Source organism: Drosophila eugracilis, unplaced genomic scaffold, assembly GCF_018153835.1.
Source record: "Drosophila eugracilis isolate 14026-0451.02 unplaced genomic scaffold, ASM1815383v1 contig_1251, whole genome shotgun sequence".
In the NCBI taxonomy this organism is placed as follows: domain Eukaryota; kingdom Metazoa; phylum Arthropoda; class Insecta; order Diptera; family Drosophilidae; genus Drosophila; species Drosophila eugracilis.
The window spans coordinates 1-6,718 of record NW_024572042.1 but is presented as its reverse complement, the minus strand read 5'-3'; the positions used below and the strand labels follow the sequence as shown (position 1 = coordinate 6,718).

At 29.4% G+C, this 6,718-nt stretch overlaps 1 non-coding gene across 1 annotated transcript; it reads left to right on the top strand.

The window, feature by feature from the left end:
• The first annotated feature begins 3,635 nt into the window (after positions 1-3,635).
• On the top strand, positions 3,636-3,815 carry LOC121530285. Its single transcript, XR_005993886.1, has one exon. It is a non-coding gene; the product is annotated as a 5.8S ribosomal RNA (ribosomal RNA).
• Positions 3,816-6,718: the final 2,903 nt, after the last annotated feature.

Sequence of the window (6,718 nt, the reverse complement as noted above, 5' to 3'; positions counted from 1 at the left end):
TGTTGCCGTCCAAAACTTATGTTATCCCAATAATAAGATATTTAACATTATTCATATAAATATATAATAATTTATATATTGATATGACTTATATATACAATATTTATATGAAATAATAAGAAAATATATCTATATTTATATTATGTGGTAGGAAGTGGTTGCCGACCAGATATATTGACCAAAATTTATGTTATGTCAAAAATATTAAGAAATTATGTATAATACATATAAATATAATAAGTTATATTTGATATAACTTATAAATACAATACTTATATGGAAATAATACAAAAAATATATACATTATATGGAAAAAATAGAAAAATCCATAATATGATGAAACCTTAGTATGAAAAATGACGTTTTCACTGAAGGCGTGTCCAAAAACATATATAGGTAGGCAGTGGTTGCCGACCAGATATATTGACCAAAACTTATGTTATGTCAATAATAATAAGAAATTATGTATTATACATATAAATATGATAAGTTATATATTGATATAACTTATAAATACAATATTTATATGAAATAATAAGAAAATATATCTATATTATATGGAAAATATAGAAAAATCAATAATATGATGAAACCTTAGTATGAAAAATGACGTTTTAACTGAAGTCGTGTCCAAAAAACATATATAGGGTAGGCAGTGGTTGCCGACCAGATATATTGACCAAAACTTATGTTAAGTCAATAATAATAAGAAATTATGTATTATACATATAAATATAATAAGTTATATATTGATATAACTTATAAATACAATATTTATATGAAATAATAATAAAAAATATATATATTATATGGAAAAAATAGAAAAATCCATAATATGATGAAACCTTAGTATGAAAAATGACGTTTTCACTGAAGGCGTGTCCAAAAACATATATAGGTAGGCAGTGGTTTGCCGACCAGATATATTGACCAAAACTTATGTTAAGTCAATAATAATAAGAAATTATGTATTATACATATAAATATAATAAGTTATATATTGATATAACTTATAAATACAATATTTATATGAAATAATATAAAAAAATATATATATTATATGGAAAAAATAGAAAAATCCTTAATATGATGAAACCTTAGTATGAAAAATGACGTTTTCACTGAAGGCGTGTCAAAAACATATATAGGTAGGCAGTGGTTGCCGACCAGATATATTATCAAAACTTATGTTAAGTCAATACTTATAAGAAATTATGTATTATACATATAAATATAATAAGTTATATATTGATATAACTTATAAATACAATATTTATATGAAATAATATAAAAAAATATATATATTATATGGAAAAAATAGAAAAATCCATAATATGATGAAACCTTAGTATGAAAAATGACGTTTTCACTGAAGGCGTGTCCAAAAACATATATAGGTAGGCAGTGGTTGCCGACCAGATATATTGACCAAAACTTATGTTATGTCAATTATAATAAAGAATATGTATTATACATATAAATATAATAAGTTATATATTGATATAACTTATAAATACAATATTTATATGAAATAATATAAAAATATAATTATATTATATGGAAAAAATAGAAAAATCCATAATATGATGAAACCTTGGTATGAAAAATGACGTTTTTCACTGAAGGCGTGTCCAAAAACATATATAGGTAGGCAGTGGTTGCCGACCAGATATATTGACCAAAACTTATGTTATGTCAATAATAATAAGAAATTGAATATTATACATATAAATCTAATAAGTTATATTAATATGACTTATAGGTTCAATATGTATATGAGACACTATGAAAACTTTCTTTATAATATAAGAGATATATACATCTTGGGTGCCAAAAAAGAATGAAAAATACCCCATTTTCAGGACAGCGTGTCCAAAAACTACTATATGATGGTCAGTTGTTGGCCATCCAGTATTGATCAAAATTTACATTATATATATATAAATTTTGTCAATATTTATAAAAAGGAAATTTATAATAATAATATTATCCGTATAAATTTGTTACAATTTTCTCTTAGAATATTGAACTTGGCTACGCGGTTAATATTTATTGCCCTTAGATAATATCGTTGAAACAAAGGCCAAGGTGTTATATATTACTATATAACTACAATTCCGTTTCCAATTATTATCGTTAATTTTCAACAGAAAGGTGGTATATACTGTAACTTGATTGATATACTATATATTTACCTAACAATTGGATCATAGAATATCGTTTTCGGTATTATGTGGTTCAGCGAGATCAAAGGAATTGTAAAAATATATTTTTATATAAGCGTTCGGTTTTATATTATATATATTACTCGAAAGTTTATATGAAAAAGATAAATTTTAAATTTATCATCAAAATGCAAATGATTTAATTCAATATTTATATTGATTAAACAAAAATTAAACATGTGTGGATACAATAATATTGTATGTTGAAATAAAATGATATTTTAGAATGAAATTATGTATATGGTATTTATAAAATATATAATGGAAATATATATTATTGTATTGAAAACTATTTCAATCGATAATAAAACTGGAGAACAAAAAAACGAATACGATGGCTTTAATAAGTGGCCGTATTCGAATATAAGAAATAAATAAATTATTTCTACAAGAGAAATACAAATTTCTATTCAAAAATATGAAAATGAAATATGATTAAAAACATTATTCTGGTTGATCCTGCCAGTAGTTATATGCTTGTCTCAAAGATTAAGCCATGCATGTCTAAGTACACACGAATTAAAAGTGAAACCGCAAAAGGCTCATTATATCAGTTATGGTTCCTTAGATCGTTAACAGTTACTTGGATAACTGTGGTAATTCTAGAGCTAATACATGAATTAAACTAAACTTACATGAACCTGATCATATGTGCATGTGCATTGATTAAGCCAAGCATCTTAAACCACCGATCTCTAGTATCGAACTTGATTATTTAGTAGGTTAAGTAACATGTAACGCGTTTACGGTTGTTTCGCAAAAGTGACCGAACTGATTATTGTATAACATCCTTACCGTTAAAAAAAATTTGTATTATATTTATTTATAATTCAAATAAAAACAATTTGCCAAAATAAATAACAAAAAGAATTCATGAAATTCAAAAAATGATGGGTGTAGTGGCGGTCATCATTATATATATATCAACACAAATGAACATATAATGGCTTTTCCTTAATTATATGTATTTTATGGAGTGTGGATGGAGGAGGAGAAAGACTTTATTATAAGAGGCACAAAGTCAAAATGCAAATGCATTTTTAAATAATATTTATCATGTGTGTATATGGACCATAATATAACACGCGTTGCGAATATGTATTGTTCATCTCAGCTATGAGCATACGTTGGATTATGCAACAACCTAAAATATACAATGTTGTACCTGGTATTCTTCAGGTTAATGTTTTATATAAATCCCAATGTATATCGCTTAAAAAGTATTCATACCGTAAATTGCCCGTAAATCACTTGATATACATTGCTTATATAAAACTAAGACATTTCGCAACATTTATTTTAGGTATAAAAACATATTTATTGAAGGAATTGATATATGCCAGTAAAATGGTGTATTTTTAATTTCTTTCAATAAAAACATAAATGACAAAATTAAAAACCAAATATTAAAACTCTAAGCGGTGGATCACTCGGCTCATGGGTCGATGAAGAACGCAGCAAACTGTGCGTCATCGTGTGAACTGCAGGACACATGAACATCGACATTTTGAACGCATATCGCAGTCCATGCTGTTATAGTACTTTAATTAATTTTATAGTGCTGCTTGGACTACATATGGTTGAGGGTTGTAAGACTATGCTAATTAAGTTGTTTATAAAATTTGAAATCAGATTTTATAAGCGTATGGTATATTATTGGATACAAATAATTAAATTATTTTATTCATAATATTAAAAAATGTATGAAAAACATTATCTCGCATTTGTTATTTATTTGAATGTGAAAAACGAAGAGAAATATTTTCGATTTCAGTCAAATAATACTGAGAAATGTCTAGCATAAAAATTTATCTAGAATTGTCTCATATTAATGATATGAAAATTGAAAGCAAATGGAAATGTTATTGTTCTTCGTTGGTTCGTTTAAAATAGCATATAAAAATGGAAATATAATTGTAAACGAATTTATTAAAATGTTTTTATCATTATATATATAAAAGAATTAATTGCATTAAAAATGTTATATACAACCTCAACTCATATGGGACTACCCCCTGAATTTAAGCATATTAATTAGGGGAGGAAAAGAAACTAACAAGGATTTTCTTAGTAGCGGCGAGCGAAAAGAAATCAGTTCAGCACTAAGTCACTTTGTCTATATGGCAAATGTGAGATGCAGTGTATGGAGCGTCAATATTCTAGTATGAGAAATTAATGATTTAAGTCCTTTCTTAAATGAGGCCATTTACCCATAGAGGGTGCCAGGCCCGTATAACGTTAATGATTACTAGATGATGTTTCCAAAGAGTCGTGTTGCTTGATAGTGCAGCACTAAGTGGGTGGTAAACTCCATCTAAAACTAAATATAACCATGAGACCGATAGTAAACAAGTACCGTGAGGGAAAGTTGAAAAGAACTCTGAATAGAGAGTTAAATAGTACGTGAAACTGCTTAGAGGTTAAGCCCGATGAACCTGAATATCCGTTATGGAAAATTCATCATTATAATTGTAATATTTAAACAATATTATGATAATAGTGTGCATTTTTTCCATATAAGGACATTGTAATCTATTAGCATACAAAATTTATCATAAAATATAACTTATAGTTTATTCCAATTAAATTGCTTGCATTTTAACACAGAATAAATGTTATTAATTTGATAAAGTGCTGATAGATTTATATGAATACAGTGCGTTAATTTTTCGGAATTATATAATGGCATAATTATCATTGATTTTTGTGTTTATTATATGCACTTGTATGATTAACAATGCGAAAGATTCAGGATACCTTCGGGACCCGTCTTGAAACACGGACCAAGGAGTCTAACATATGTGCAAGTTATTGGGATATAAACCTAATAGCGTAATTAACTTGGCTTTATAATGGGATTAGTTTTTAACTATTTATAGTTAATTAACACAATCCCGGGGCGTTCTATATAGTTATGTATAATGATATTTATATCATATATGCCTCTAACTGGAACGTACCTTGAGCATATATGCTGTGACCCGAAAGATGGTGAACTATACTTGATCAGGTTGAAGTCAGGGGAAACCCTGATGGAAGACCGAAACAGTTCTGACGTGCAAATCGATTGTCAGAATTGAGTATAGGGGCGAAAGACCAATCGAACCATCTAGTAGCTGGTTCCTTCCGAAGTTTCCCTCAGGATAGCTGGTGCATTTTAATATTATATAAAATAATCTTATCTGGTAAAAAGCGAATGATTAGAGGCCTTAGGGTCGAAACGATCTTAACCTATTCTCAAACTTTAAATGGGTAAGAACCTTAACTTTCTTGATATGAAGTTTAAGGTTATGATATAATGTGCCCAGTGGGCCACTTTTGGTAAGCAGAACTGGCGCTGTGGGATGAACCAAACGTAATGTTACGGTGCCCAAATTAACAACTCATGCAGATACCATGAAAGGCGTTGGTTGCTTAAAACAGCAGGACGGTGATCATGGAAGTCGAAATCCGCTAAGGAGTGTGTAACAACTCACCTGCCGAAGCAACTAGCCCTTAAAATGGATGGCGCTTAAGTTGTATACCTATACATTACCGCTAAAGTAGATGATTTATATTACTTGTAATATAAATTTTGAAACTTTAGTGAGTAGGAAGGTACAATGGTATGCGTAGAAGTGTTTGGCGTAAGCCTGCATGGAGCTGCCATTGGTACAGATCTTGGTGGTAGTAGCAAATAATCGAATGAGACCTTGGAGGACTGAAGTGGAGAAGGGTTTCGTGTGAACAGTGGTTGATCACGAGTTAGTCGGTCCTAAGTTCAAGGCGAAAGCCGAAAATTTTCAAGTAAAAACTGAAATATACAAATAAAAGCTGGAAATAATATACTTGAATAATTTTGAACGAAAGGGAATACGGTTCCAATTCCGTAACCTGTTGAGTATCCGTTTGTTATTAAATATGGGCCTCGTGCTCATCCTGGCAACAGGAACGACCATAAAAGAAGCCGTCGAGAGATATCGGAAGAGTTTTCTTTTCTGTTTTATAGCCGTACTACCATGGAAGTCTTTCGCAGAGAGATATGGTAGATGGGCTAGGAAGAGCATGACATATACTGTTGTGTCGATATTTTCTCCTCGGACCTTGAAAATTTATGGTGGGGACACGCAAACTTCTCAACAGGCCGTACCAATATCCGCAGCTGGTCTCCAAGGTGAAGAGTTCTATAGAATAAAATAGTTAAGGAAAGTTGCAAAAGTAAATTGGGCAATTACATCACAAGGATTGGCTCTGGAAGATTGAGATAGTCGGGCTTGATTGGGAAATAATAACATGGTTTATGTGCTCGTTCTGGGTAAATAGAGTTTCTATCATTTATGGTAGTTACTTGTTCCCCGGATAGTTTAGTTACGTAGCCAATTGTGGAACTTTCTTGCTAAAATTTTTAAGAATACTAGTTGGGTTAAACCAATTAGTTCTTATTAATTATAACTGATTATCAATTAACAATCAATTCAGAACTGGCACGGACTTGGGGAATCTGACTGTCTAAT